Genomic DNA, 15,670 nt, shown 5'->3' on the forward strand with positions numbered 1-15,670 from the left:
CATTGCATCTTAGAAGGAACATTTGCATAGCTAATTCACATAGAAAAGCAAAGAAAATATATCAATATTTATTGCATCTTCCTTTGTGTTATCCCATAGTGAGGAAATAGCTAGTTGAAAAATTAGAAAGTGAAGTCAAGGAAAGGTGGCAGGATATGTGCATAGGCTGCCTCTGCCTACTTGGTCAATCAGGATCCAAAGGACTACTTAGTTTTCTGTCTGTGGCATAACAGAAGGATGATCAGGACTTGTAAGGCTTCTCTCTCTTCACTTCTCAAGGTTGGGATTAAAATCAGGCATTAGTGTGTTTTGTCTCCCTCTTCAGTGTTTGTTGGCAGGTGAGTTGGGTTGCCCCTATTTTCCTCCATAAACCTGTGCAGGACCAGGCTGGATGCCTAGTCCACCTTAATTCCCATTCAGAGAGAGAGAGAGAGAGAGCTCTGTGGGTGGGGCCCCACAGGGGAGGAATAAGAGTTGGGATCCAGGTGGGTTCATCAGACCAGTCCCAGGACTCCAGGAGGAAAGCAGCTCCTGTAGAATAATGCTGTCCAAAAACTGAGCTGTGACGAAACTGTGAATACTGAGGAAAGCGGAACTAAACTGTGAGTAATGAGAGTATACTGTTCTGAAGATAAGGCAATCTACTAATGTTTGTTTGCTGTACTTACTAAATAAAGTTAGAAGTGCTGTTAACAGGTCGGAGACAGACTAAGTTTGTGCCTCCAGGCCTGAGGGATCACCACTCAATTCCACAGCAGGATAAAGTTAGTCCAGGATTTGTTTCTTATTGGGTAGCAGAGTTACCACTGAGTCCTGTCAGAATCAGCAGAGTGTGTGTGCTTTTCAGGACTTATAGTAAAAAAAGAAAATTACAAACTGGAGGACAGCAGTTCATGAGTCCCAGCTATAAGTTTTCTATACTCTGTCTTGCCAGGGAACTTAAGAATTTCCCCTAGTCTCTGGGATCACTGCAGAACTCCCTGTTTTCAGTTCAGAGTCCTGTCAGATATGTCAAACCAAAGGGGTCCATTTTCATCCACCGACGGATTACAAAGTTAGGTAGATAAACTTATCTGGCTAACTTTGCTTGGATATTCAGTGGTGCAACCAATCAGCTGAATAACATCCACAGCTATTTCAAAGTTAGCTGGAAAAGTATATCTAGTGTACTTTAGGTCTGGTTCTAACCAGGCATGGAGACGGAAAGTTATCCAACTAACTCAGGCCTAGATTTATCAAAATGCTATAAATATAGCAGAAATAGCACCCACGATAAAAAAGAGGGCTTGGTTAGGCTAATTTCCCTGCTCCTGCATAACAAAGGTAATTTCTGCAAGCTGCAATAAATTAAATTTATCGAACCATTGCTAATTTTTCACATCACATGCTGATTAATCTACCACAGGCACATTAAAAAACTTTTTATTGCATATGACGAGAGAGAGAGACTTTGTAGAGAACAAGATGTAATTTTACTATTTATACCACTGTAAGAGGAGGCACTATTAACTCGGGGGTGGGGTACGTTGGGGGGGGGGGGCAGTTTTACAAACACAGTCAGAGGTATGAAGAGCAAAGTTGACATCACTGAAGATTTTCTGTCATTTGGAGCAATGAAAGGTAAAAGAGGAGTTGATTTGTACAGTGTACTCTCTACCTAGCTTATCTTGATCTCTACAGTGTCTCTCTCTCTCTCTCTCTCTTTCTCTCTCTCTCAATCAACATTTTTTACCACTAACGCAGGCTCAATGCACAGAAAAAAGGTGTAGTTATTTCTGGCATTAAAACCTGCATTGCTGTGCATTACTTTATTGCATTTGATGTTAGGAGCTGCTCATTTACATTAACTCCACCCAAATTCCTCCCACTTGCATAGCAAATGTTGCATTTGAATACTATCGCAGGTTGTGGTATTTACCGTGCACCTTACGTCATTATCGCTAGCATTAAGGCCTTAATGTGAAATGATAAATGATCCTGTAAGTCGGCTAAAGCTGAATATTAATTTTTTTTGACTAAATTAGCCGGATAGCTGATTTTATCCTGGAATGCTCAATCCTGTCTCAACTTACCTAGATAACATTTTAGCTAGATAAAAAGCCAGCTACGGGCTAGGTAGTAAGTCTGGAACCATTTATTTTTGTACAGCATACCAGGATTTAGCAAATGTTTTAGATATGTAGACCCTTTTCAATGCCTAAAGTTTTGGGGACCCAGCCCATCCACACCATCACCACTTAGTCCCCACCTGTATCTCTAAACTAGCCCCACCAGTCTCTTTCTTTCCCTCCAGCCCAGCCCCATCAGATTCTCTATCTCTATCTTTCCCAGTTATTTCCAACCAATTTGCCTTTTTCATTCCCAGCTCTTCCCCACCAGCCTCTTTCCTAGTCCAGTCTTCCACATTCTTTCTCTCCAGAGCCTATTTCCACCAGCCTCAGAATTCATGAAAGCATGGGATAAATACAAGGGCTAGATTGGAAGACTAGATGGGCCATACTGTTGTAGCGGGTTCCCCAGTTGGTGGTTTAGCTGGAGCAGGAGAGCTACAAATAACTGGGGTTTAACCTAGGGTTACCAACTGTCTGGATTTTCTCCGGACTGTATGGAAGCCAGAGGGTTAAAATGTCCAGAAATTGTCCGGATTATAACATTCCAGTTGGGCATAGCAGCTATCTTGGCACTTGTCAGCAACAAGCTTCTCCAAGCCTAATCAGAAGGAGCTGTGGTTTAACTCCACAGCGAATGGTGGTGCAACCTCTACATCTGGGAGATTGTCTCAGATTCTTTGGCCACCAGTGGTTCCCCTCCTGCCCACGGTAAAACATTAAGAGGCCCAGCAGGGGCATCGCGTGGCAGCTCCCCTCCCAGCCACAGTCCACAAGTAAATGCCAGTGGGCATTATTAGAAAGTTTTTGTGACCTGATAAGTAAGTATTTATGATTCTTCTCCTAATCCAGTGCATGTTTTCCTAATGGTGGAGATAGCAGTTATTAAGTAATTGTCATTTTCCTGACTATTCTAATGGAATGTTATTGGAATTTTTATATTTGAGATCATTTGGTTGTACCTCGCTTTGTGCACAGTTTTCTAGTAATAAGGCAAGTAAAAGTTTAAAATAAATAGTGTGGAAGCACATAGGTGAAAAGTTTACTCCGTGCGTCCAAGTTTTCAGAATATTCACAGTTGAAAGTTGGCAATCCTAGTTCAACCAGCAGGGGAGGAGGATACCCTCCTGGGCCCTAAGAGCTGTTGCAAGGATATCTCCCTGCTTCTCACTCCTCTCCACCTTGATAACACTGATCAGGGATAGTCTCAGCTGTAAATTAGGTTTACTAGGGGATTCCCAACAGCAAAAAGAACCACAGACCCCAAGGATGGTGTTCAAAATAAAAGTTTGCTTGCAGAAAAAAACAAAGACCAAACCAGTAAGGCAAAATCAAAACAGCATCAGAAAAAAATCATAATCAGAAAAAAGCCGAAGTCTATGATACATCTCCTGGATGTTCTTCTCCCATCTGAACCAGTGCCCCTTCAAGAAGTCCTTCCCTATGAAGGGTAGAATAACTCTTCAGACAGCAGCATAAAATAAGGGCTGGAGAGGAGAAAATCCTCCTGTCCAAAAATATAGAAACATAGAAACATAGAAATGATGGCAGAAGAAGACCAAACGGCCCATCCAGTCTGCCCAGCAAGCTTTCGCACTTTTTTTTCTTTCACATACTTATCTGTTTCTCTTGGCTCTTAGTAACCTTTTTTATTCTATTTCCCTTCCACCCCCACCATTAATGTAGAGAGCAGTGTTGGAACTGCATCTAAGTGAAATAGCTTAATTAGTTAGGGGTATTAACCACCACAATAAGCAAGCTACACCCATGCTTATCTGTTTATCCAGACTATGTAATTCAGTCCTTGTTGGTTGTTGCCTGAATATAGATCCACCTTTCTTCATTCCCCCCTGCCATTGAAGCAGCGAGCTATGCTGGCTTTGCATTGAAAGTAAAGTATCAGTCTTGCTCCCCTGCCATTGAAGCAGAGGGCTATGCTGCTGGATATGCATGAAGTGTCAAACTTTCTCCCCTGCCGTTGAAGCAGAGAGCTATGCTGGATATGCATTGAAAGTGAAGTATCAGTCTTGCTCCCCTGCCGTTGAAGCAGAGAGCTATGCTGGATATGCGTGAAGTGTCAAACTTTCTCCCCTGCCGTTGAAGCAGAGAGCAATGCTGGATATGCATTGAAAGTGAAGTATCAGGCTTATTTGGTTTGGGGTAGTAACCACCGTAACAAGCAAGCTACTCCCCGCTTTTTTGTGAATGCAAATCCTTTTTTCCACATTTCCTCATTGCCGCTGAAGCTTAGAGCAATGTTGGAGTCGCTTTAATAAGAGTATTATCACCAGGTAGTAGCCGTCGTTCCCGTGAGCCACCCACTCTTCATTCACATCCTCTAGACTTTGTATAAATAGATCTTTTTTTAAATAGATCTCAAAACTGTTAACTTCGACAGTCTGTACAAAATTCCCACAGTCCAGAAACTCAGCAAATCTCCAGCTTTGGTTGTTAACTGGTTACAAAGGCAAAAAATCCAAAGCCCAAGCCCTTTGAGACACTGGGGGTATGCCCTTCTCTCAGCTAACTTGGCTTACATACACAATTCCAAATAGCAAAAAGTCTACAAACTCTCCTCAAATCTTCTCCTCTTGATCAGTCAACCTTAGGAGTGGCAAAGACCCTCCTTTCCTCTGAACTGGTGAGCACAGTCCCAGCAGAAAGCTCCTTTCCTCTTCTTTCCAGTAACTCCTGCGCTTTGACTCTGAGCATGCTCAGAGGGCACTTTATAGTCCCTTCAAGCCTTCCCACAAAAAAAGGTGGGGTTTCAGCCAGGGTAGGATTCCTAAACCCATCCCCCAGCCTGTCTTGGACAGTTACATAGGTTAGTAACAGGCAAAGCCAGGTCACACGCTCTTTTGCTGCCTTTACATTTCAAAGTTTCTATGTTTCTATCTCTCTCTAGCCCATCCCCATCAGTCTCTTTCTCATCAGTCTCTCCCCCACCCCCCACCTCCCACCCAACTCTATCCCAGTCTTTCTCCCCCAGCCAAGCACAGCTCCAGCAGGGCTGATGCTAGTTTTCTTGCTGCTGCCCTGTGTGAAAAATTACAGTGCTGCCCCCCCGCCCCCCACCCGATTCATTCAGTACCTGTCCCGGGTCTATCAAATAAAGCCCAGCTCAGTCCTACAATCTATAATTTTAAAAACTGACAAGCCCCTCTGCCCAGAACCCATGGATAAGGAAGTGTGTTAGGTACCCTAGGCAAACCTTATAGCCCTGCACATATGCCCCCCCCCCACCACCACCACCACACACACACACACACACTCTCCCACACCCTTTACAGATACACACAATTAAATTATGCATTTATAACAAATTGTACATGAAAAAGAATATTCAAGAGTACAGTCTTCTGAGGCAAAAATATCACTTACAACATGCTTATTATATTTACATGCACTCCTGTGGTGCCAACCAGAAAACTCTGCAGAAAAGACAATTGGAGCTCCTATGGAATAAGACTTTCTGTAATGCGTGCTTGATGTGGGCTTGGCCCTCAGAAAGCCATGAATAAATGGAATTACCATTACAATATAGTAAATCTCTCATACTAAAACATCCCTAACAAACTTATCTATGAAAAGGCATCGCTGCACATATTACCCCAGGCCCTAGAACACCAATAAAAACTTTTATTAGGAAACCAGGCTGCTATAGAACCCTACACAGAAATTACATGCTAGAAAAATACCTCACCTCGGTCACATATGCAGAACACAGACAGACCCTCACCAAATACAGAATAAAGAGATCAGAAAGTATAAAGAGAAACGTGCTGAGAAGAAGTGAACTGGAACCAACAATAAGCCAGCCTCTATATGCAGAGCAACAATGGAAAACAGAAACATTACCATTCTTCATAAAACATTAAATAAAAGCAAGAAATATAAAACATTAATCATAATAGTAAAGTCATTCATAGAAAGAATATTTCAAACTAGTTAATGAATAGAATATCAAACATTTCCCAAACACCAAAAATAAAAAAAACAATTAAAAAATGTTCTATTCCCCCCGCCTCCAAAAAAAAAATATTTCAAAAGAGCAGAATCATCAAATTATACCCAATAATTAAAACTAATAAGGATTTAAAATTCTGCTTTCTATACCTGGGATCTGATTTCCAGTCACTCTGAGATTGTCGTGAACTGGAGAGGTAGGACCACACAAATTTTATCTTCTCTCTCACACACATGGACAGTAGCACATTCATTCTCTCACATACTCCCTCTCTCTAATATAAAGAGGCTGCCTCTCCCTCACCCTTGTAGATACAATATGTGTGTGTGTGTGTGTGTGTGTGTGTGCTGGTGAGAGCCTATATGTGACACACAGGCTCTCACAGACATAAAACATACACAAACACACAAGCTCTCACACAGACACATTCACAGGCCCACAGGTTCTCACACAGATTCACACAGAAGCTCTCACACAGACACACACATAGGCTCTTATACAGTCACTCTTTCACACACTCACACACAGACACCCTCACACACACAGACACCCTCACAGATATACACACATACACTCACCCTCTCATACACAGGCACTCTCTGTCATAGAGCCAATCTCTCGCTCTCTCACACATATTTTGGACCTCTTCTTCCGCTGCTATTTACTGAGCAGGGACTCTTTCTGGCAGGGAGTAGGAATCCTGCCAGCACGATACTTTGCACCGTCGTGGGACCTTCCTGTACCCGATCTTACTGCTTGGGCGGGAGTGGAAGCTGTGCGTAGGTGTGCCCACATGCATGGGCCTCTCCTTCCATCACCAGCACTCTGTCTTTCTTTGGCCGCCAGCTGATTAGGCTCTGCCAGCAGCCTGAGGCCTCTCCTGCTGTCTCCGGCCTGCCGCCTCCCAAGGTGTACTGCTCTGTGCAAATGCACGGTATGCACACTCTTTCACACCGGGCCTGAGCTCCAGTAGCCTCTCCCAAGCTCCTCGCTTTCATGGTCATAACAATCTCTATTTAATGCCTGTCCTTACCAGTCTTTCTTTCCATTTCCAACTCTTCCCCATCGGTCTCTCTCTCTCCATCCCCGGCTCTTTCCCACCAGTCTCTTTTTTTCTCCACCCAGATCCTCCCCACCAGTCTCTCCCTTGCTCTATCCCCTTTTGCTCTCTCTCACCACTCTCTCTCTCTCTCCTCTTTAATTCCTTATCTATCCCCATCCCAAACTTTTCCTCACTATTTCTATTTTAGGATCCCAAGTGAGGCACTCATTTTCAACATGTAACTTAGATTCCTAAAACTGAGAAACCTAAATTAGGCCTGCTATTTATTGGCCTACATTTGGGCACCAAAGTGAGATGCCTAGTGCTAGAAATCAGTAGTGAGTTCCTAACTGTTAATCCCTGACCTGACCCTACCCCTGGACCCACCCACTCTTTAGGAACCTGAATTAAAGTGCCTAGAAAAATATATACTTAAATTTAGGAGTTCAGCAAGGGTGAAGGTAGATCTCCTCAAGTTAGGTGCTAGATCTTTTGAATATTAGACTATCTGAGATTAGGTTGTTAAAACTTTTCTCTAGGAAAGGCTTCTCCAGATCTCTTTGGTAGGGTAATATAACAAATATTTTACATGGTAAACAGTTTTTATCTGCATAAAATCTTCTCTGAAAATTGTGCCTTCCCCTGCCAGGATACATACTATTACCTGCAGGATAAAAGAGGCAGGGTTAGGTCAGGGGCAGGAACGTACAGATGGGAATTTTATTATGAAATACCTGCGGATACTTTCACATATGTACTTTGCACCTGCTTCAAAGCAGGTGCAAAATTACAATGGTACAAAGTACCCACATTTCCCCCACTAGCCCCACTTTTCAAATGGAAGCTTCATGGGAAGTGCCTAGGCAGGGTTTTCCTGATCAAGAGTACCTACTGCCAGAAACTGTTTGGTTTCTTATGGGATTACCAGCGGTATATGAAATCTAATAAATAATAATAATACATGTGACTGGGCCTTTGATTTCTTTGAACTTTATTTTCTATATTGATTGTGCACCAGTCAAAATGATATCTACTGTGATTTTCATCTGCAATGAAGTGTGACTAGTAAAGGATTTTATTTTGAGCAACATTTATAGTGGTGGTGTGCATTTTTCCTACTGGACTGTTGCAGAGAACATCTAGAGAAACCCTAATGGTCTTGAAAGGCTTGTCCTGCCCGCCTATGCAGAGAGAACCCAAGAGAATGAGTGCTGCAATGGCTCATGTCCTCTCCTGTGAACCTCTGCCACCAAGAAGATGGGACAGGGACTACAGATTAATTTATTCAGATTTAATTTTCTGCCTTATCCAACACAGGTGACTAAAATTATCTTTTGTTTTTCCCCATTACAAAAATGTTTTGAAGCTAAATTGGCTGGTGCCTGTTCTGTAATTTTAAACAATTTTAAAGATAGTTAATCCATAGTGAGCCATTTGATACTACTTAGAGTTTTCCTCTGAGGTAGGCTGGGGCCAGTCTCTCAGTCAGAGAAAACATGGCTCATATTGGGATTTTTAAAATGTAGTTTGTTATCCATTGGGATATTTAGTCAGGTATCATTTTTTCAGGTTCCTGCCTTTTAGGTACTTAGGCTCAGGCAAGGTCAAGCCTTAAGCTTTGGTGCACAGGCTGGGAAACACTCAGGAGTCAATAGTTTCACTCAGGTAGACAGAGGCCTAGAACTTGGCATCTGCAGTTAACAAAAGCTGGAGCAGAACTGTATCCAGAGCTTTGCTACTGACCAGGAACTGGAATCAGCAGGCAGTTTACAAGGCTGGAATAGGTACTAGAAGCAGGCTGGATCTGCAGGTCAGGAGCTGGAGTCAGGAAGGTCCCAAGAAACAAAAAGGTAAGCGATCTAGAAAAGCCGTTAGGACAACAAAGGAGTCAGGAAGCCAGGTCACAAGCAGTAGCAGTAAACATTGGCACTGGTAGAAATGCAGGAAGGAAGTAAAAAACTTACAAGTTTGCAGTGACAGACTGGAACCAAAATCTGAACACAAAGGCGGGTCATATTATTCAGTAGGGCGTTTAGTGGACAAGTTATCTGGCTAAAGTTAGCCGAATAACTTGACCCGCCTACTCAGCAGGATAAACATCCCACTGAATACACTATCCTACAGTTAGCCGACTACATACAGCTGGATAACTTTAATACTAACTGGCCATTGCTTGAATTTGGTCGGTTAAGCCTAAAGTTATCTGGCCTTGTGTGGCCGGATAGCTAGCCACCTCCCAGATATCTTCAAGATTACTGGGTAAGCAGCACTTCTTTAAAAACTCTTGCAGGCCTCCCATCCCGATTCCCACACCCATAAAGTCTCAACACACCTGCTGACCAGGACACCCTCCAGCCCCTTGAAATGTTTTAAATTCAGAGAAATCAGCGCCGCTGGGCCTGGCCCTCCCTCCAGCCCTCCCTGCCTGTTAAATAGAAATAGAAATCTCTTGCCTTCTTCCCCCACCCTCCAAAACACCTCCCCCCAGAAGCCCTCCCACCCACCCTGGTGGGCCCCCTGTTTTGCCAGGATCAGGGCTGCTTCCTGCGTGATTTTGGGACTCTCTCAGCGTAAATGAGGGCTCCCAGCATTATTGCCAAAGTAACACTGGAAGCGCCTGTGATCCCCACATACTGAAAGTGGGCCCCACGTCAGGTTCTGGGCGGGTGGAAGGGCTTCTGGATGAGGGTGGCAGCATGGAAAATAAGTGTTTGTGGGGGGAGGGGGGCAGGAGGGAGGAAGTGGGGAGGGCTGAAGGGCTGGGCCAGGCGGTGCTGAGACTTGTGGCATAGGGACGGGGGGGGGGGGGAACGGGCCAGGAAGCCTGCAACTGTTTTTCTTTTTCCAAAAGGAGCACTGCTTACCCGGATATCCTTGAAGATATCTAAGTAAGTAGCTAGTTACGCGGCCACAGAAGGCTGGATAACGTAGCCAGTTAAAGTTTAAAATCGGATAAGTTAGCTGGATAACTTAATTCCTCCCCAAAATGCTGCTGGAATGCCTTTTTTTTTTTTTTAATCCAGTTAGATTATAACTGGATATTCAAAACTTTGCTATTTAGATGGATAACTTTAAGCTATCCATCTAAGGGGGTCATTTATCAAAATATGCTAAGGCTTTTTTGCATGTGTTAAGGGTATGCAAAAGCACCACATTGTATGATGCAAATATGAGCAGGGTTAGCATCCAACTAGGAGAGGGGGAGAGGGGGGGGAGAGAGAGAGAGAGAGAGAGAGAGAGAGAGAGAGAGAGAGAGAGAGAGAGAGAGAGAGCGAGCACCTGGCCATGATGGAATATCCCTAGATAGGTATTTGTATCCCTATGGTAGGCCCACCTAGTAACTCGAGGTGAGGGTTAGGTATCAGTGTAGGGGGTTAGGGGCCCCTTTGACATTCAATGTTAGATGTACAAACAGAACAGTGGTCTCTTGTGAACATTTGATGACCCTCGGAGTGAGGAAACTCACTCCAAGATGATATTTGGGCAATGTTCTCTCAACCTAGCTTGATGGACTCTCTACCTGGGTATCATCAAGCTAGGTGGAGAGAACATTGTACAAATCTCATCTTGGAGTGAGTTTCCTCACTCCGAGGGTCATCAAATGTTCACAAAAGACCACTGTTCTGTTCCTACATCTAACATTGAATGTCAAAGGGGCCCCTAACCCCCTACACTGATACCTAATCCTCACCTCGAGTTACTAGGTGGGCCTACCATAAGGATACAAATACCTATCTAGGGAGATGCCATCATGACCAGTCTCTCTCATTTGGAATCAGCCCCAGCCAATCCCTGATACTTAGGCATGTGGCCTTGGGGGGAATGCTTTAGGTCTGCAAGTTAGGAGTCCTGTTCAGAACCCCAGGACCAACCATGAATCAAGGCCTGGTCTGGATAGGATTGCAGGGGATGCAGAAGCTTAAATATCTTTTCTGAATTTTATCTCACTTGCATGTTTGTTGAACACTGGGAAGAATTTGGGTTAGCTTTTCTGCAATGCAAAATAGAGATCCGTGGTGAGCGGGAAGTTACTCAGGTAATTCTGCTGAATATATTCCGGTAACTTTACCCAGCTTACTTTAGAACCATGTTTTGTCTGATTTACATAGTAAATTTAGCACTCGATATCAGTGCTACCCAGCTAAACCTGAACCCCCCCCCCCCCCCACTCCTTTTTACCTGAGTAAAACATTACCTATAAAGGTGTTGCTAGGTATTTCAAAGATCAGGATCATGAGCCTATAGGCCCCTCAACATTACGATAATTAAACTGAACAATTTCCTCTCCTACAGCTCAGCATTCATATTATGTGTAAACCATTTTAAACAGAGTGGCCCAAGGATTAGAACAATGTACTAGAAATCAGGGAAATCAAGCGTTGAATCCCACTTCCCCCACTGACAGTTCTTGTGACTGTGGGCAAGTCATTTTATGTCCTGTTGCTTCAGGTGTCCACTTAAATTATAAGCTCTTTATGGCAAGGACTTATTGTACTTGGATTCTTTAAAAAAAAAACAAAAAACCTGTAAACTGCCTTGAGCATTATTTGGAAAGCAGGCTAAAAATCTCAACATTTAAATACATTAAATATGATTTTTAAAAGAAAAAGTACAATACAAACAGGAGCAGCTGAGACTCAGAGCATTGCTGAGCTGAATCAGGGCATAGGCCCTGAAGGCCCAGTTGTTAATGATTCCCCTGGTTACCTGGATAAAATTAAAGCAGTGAGAGGGGGAATGTTCAATAAGGGCCGGATTTTAAAAGGTTACTTGCATAAATCCCGGGGGTTTATGCACGTGGTCGGGCCTTACGCAAGCAGGGCCAATTTTCAAAGGCTCCGGCCACGCATGTAAACCCCCAGGATGCGTGTAAATCCCAGGGTAAGTGAAAGGGGCAATCTGGGGGGTAGGGCTAGAGGCGCCCGGCAGGGTGCCGGTGTGTGCAACTTGCTCCTGCTCAGAAGCAGGAGCAAAAGGAGGTCAAAGAATTTGGGGGGATTTAGGATAGGGATTGGAACCCATCCCACCCTGCCCCTCCCTGCCCAGACCATGCCCCCCCTTTTTCAGGGCCTGGCACTTGTGCACATATTGGTAGTTACTTCTGTGGCTGGGCCCTTTAGAAAATGCGCGCAGCACGCGCAGGCCAGGCTACATGTGTAACCGCCAGTATTTGCACACACAGGCCTTTGAAAATTTGGCCTTATATTTCTATTCATGTGAAAGAAAATGACATTAATGCATGAAAGTTCTACAGAGGAGAAATGAAACAGTTTTTTTCATGTCTTACACACAACACTTTGCTCCTTAATAATAATAAGGCAATGATAATTTAGGCACAAAAAGCAATTCTCAGTGCACAAAGGGCCTCATTTTCTAAACGGATCGCACACGATAAGGGACGTTTCGCATGCGAAACATCCCTTATCACGTGCGATACCAAAATGGGGGCGGAGTCAGCCCCGGAAGAGGAGGAGTTGGGGCATCACCGGGGCCGACTCCACGAAGACGCTGTGGACGACGAAAAGGTAAGGCCCTTTTTGCGTCCGAGTTCGCATCCAATAGCTACACCTTCTATGGTGTCGCTATTGGGTGCGAAACCAGCAGCGATCGCACCGCGACAGTGCGATAGCTGCCGGCTAGCGCACGCCCGCCCTCTGTTTCAGCCCCCCGCCCCTCATTCCCTAAAGTATCGCAGGCCTGTGATACTTTAGAAAATGAGGCCCAAAGTGACTTATCTTCCTATTATGTAGTTTGGCTGCAGTGTTAGTTCACTTGAATGCACAGAAATAAAGGTTATCAAATACGAGGGTAAGTCAGTAAGTCACAAACATACATGGGATTAATATTCATGAAATTTATTTAAATGCAAAAGATGAATTATTTACTGTGAAATATACAGAATATAGTCACAAACAGTTTTTCTGGAAAAACCAACTACTTTTCAACGTAATCGCCGCAAACATTTATACATTTGACCCAGCATTTGAAAAAGTCCGTCAAAACCTTCTGTGTAAAAGTCTTTTGGCTGGCATCATAACCGGCGCTTCACCTCTTGTTCCTCTTCTTCATTGCTGGTGAAATGTTTACCACCGAGATGGCTTTTCAGTTTGCCAAACAAGTGAAAATCACTGGGTGCCAAATCCGGACTGTATGGTGGATGTTCAAGAACTTCCCAGTGCAGGTTCACAATTGTCTGACGAGTCTCATTCGAAGTGTGTGGTCTGGCATTATCGTGAAGAATCAGCACTCCTCTTTTTTCCAGACCTAGACATTTTCTACAAATAGCTCCTTTAAGCTTTACTAGAGTAGCACAGTAGGAAGCCGAATTAACAGATTCACCACGCTTCTGAAAACTGGTTAAGAGTATCCCATTTCAATCCCAAAACACAGTCAACATCACCTTTCCTGCAGAAGGCACAAGCTTGAGCTTTCTCAGTGTCGGTGATAGTGGATGCTTCCACTGCATGGAATCGCGTTTCGCTTCTGGTTGATAGTGGTGCACCCACGACTCGTCACCAGTAACAATACGTGCCATCATTGATTCACCTTTGTTTGCATAACGGCAGAGATTTTCCAAACAGACACCCATCCGGTTGTTCTTATTGTCTTCGGTCAGCTGTTTGGGAACCCATCTGGCACAAACTTTGCGAAAGTTCAATGCATCGTGCACTAAGGAATATGCTAATCCGTGAGAACACCCAATTTCTTTGGCAACTTCGTCAATTGTTACCCTCCGGTTAGCGCGAACCATCTCTTCAACCTGCTTCACAGTTGCCTCTGTCGCAATCTCTACAGGTCGACCAGGTCTGGTTTCATCGTTCACATTGGCACGTCCTTGTGCAAATTTATCGGTCCAGTTAGAAATTGCTTTACGCGAGAGACATTTCTCTCCATATACTGGATACATTTCTTTATGAATGTCTTTTGCCACTAAGCCCTTAGCCCATAAAAATCGGACAACAGCACGTTGTTCTTCGACCTTACAATCTGTCAACATGGCAGCCATTTTCCTTGTGTACACAGCCCCTGCGAATGCACAGTTTAAATAACTATTTATGTACATAAGCACTTCTAAGGTGCTGCCATCTATGGAATATGATAACATTACAGATATATGTTTTATTACCTTAGTAGAGAGATTTGTGACTTACTTACTGACCCTCGTACAAAAAAGTATATTTACAAGGTGCCATCTTTTTATAGGATTAAAATCCATTTTTTGACTATCTTTTGAAAGAGGTAAAATAGGATTCTTAGTAAACTGGCCCCTAAGTTGTTTTCTCATATTTATAAAATTATTTTTCTCTCTAGATAATTTAAGGCATTTTAAAATGCATTTCTTCCTATGACTTTGTATAGGTTGTCATATATTTTCAGTATTAGAGTTACCTAGAATGTTTATAAAAGAAGTTGAATATGTTATTGTCACATTTCATCAATAATACAATTTTTTTAACATTATTTTTAACAGATCTCAGAGATGTGCCATAATCCAGGATAAACCTTCCAGGAATTTCCACCGTTTGCTGACCTTATTCTAAAATAAACTCAGCAATGTATTGAAACATGCAAACGCTTCTGAAAAGTGGAGGCAGACAATGATGCTGATGGAGTCTTTTCCCTGATATCCACAATGGACATCAGCCTGCCAGATGCCGTTTTGTAGGCCAATACATTAATATTCTTTGCAATCAAAGCTGAGCTAAAGAGCAAATAACGGTGTCAAGAAAGACAAGGAAGACCAACCATGCCATCAGCCCAGATTGGCCAAAAGATGGCATTAGAGCCAGAGCGACACTTCACAGCTGTCATCCTATGCAACATTGAAGCCATACATGAAACCAGCTAAGGGGCCAACCAGAGGGAGACACATATGCTACTGAAAAATCCAGATGTGAACCCTGCCGATGCTTGCAACTCTTAACAGCATTAAATGCATTTAAATGAAACAACATTTATTCCATGTAGGATTCTCGATTTTCAATAAATACTAATATATATAAACAAATAAAATGTATTTTGTAAATCACCCTGAACTTTATTACATTCCTAGAAGATGCCACATTTGTTCACTTTGTGTAGAATGTAAGAAAATATAATGATGCTGAGGCATTTTTATTCCCATGGTCTGAATCAGTAATCTTTTGAGCTCTAGAAGAGGATTTATATACTGTGAGGCATACAGTAAACACAGTATATGAAGTGCCTATAAGGTTTAATTGTTTCTCTTCCATTTCATTTCTTGATTGCTAGACTGATATACTCAGGTTCAAGAACCTAAAAAAATGGAACCTAAGGGAATACCTGCTACAGATCTCCTGCTGTGCTTTAACTTATCTCATCCACCTGCATTGGAAGGAGGTTGTAAGCTCTCTTTTCTGTATGTGTAGTAGTTTGGAGAAAAAAAAACCCCAATTTTAAAGGTAGGACTATTGCATTTCTTTTTGTTTCTCATTTCCTTTTAGAAGCAAAGTGCAATAATGCAAATTGGCACAATGAGGGTAATTTTCAAACAGCCTGCATTTTATTTATTTGCATTTCAAATTATACATC

General features: G+C 43.0%; 1 long non-coding RNA gene across 1 annotated transcript; it reads left to right on the top strand.

The window, feature by feature from the left end:
- Nucleotides 1-506: 506 nt before the first annotated feature.
- Nucleotides 507-15,140, top strand: LOC115093224. The gene is made up of 3 exons (XR_003857234.1): nt 507-602; nt 8,250-8,434; nt 14,589-15,140. It is a non-coding gene; the product is annotated as an uncharacterized LOC115093224 (long non-coding RNA).
- The last annotated feature ends 530 nt before the right edge of the window (nt 15,141-15,670 follow it).

This window comes from Rhinatrema bivittatum, chromosome 6 (assembly GCF_901001135.1).
Source record: "Rhinatrema bivittatum chromosome 6, aRhiBiv1.1, whole genome shotgun sequence".
NCBI classification, from domain to species: Eukaryota; Metazoa; Chordata; class Amphibia; order Gymnophiona; family Rhinatrematidae; genus Rhinatrema; species Rhinatrema bivittatum.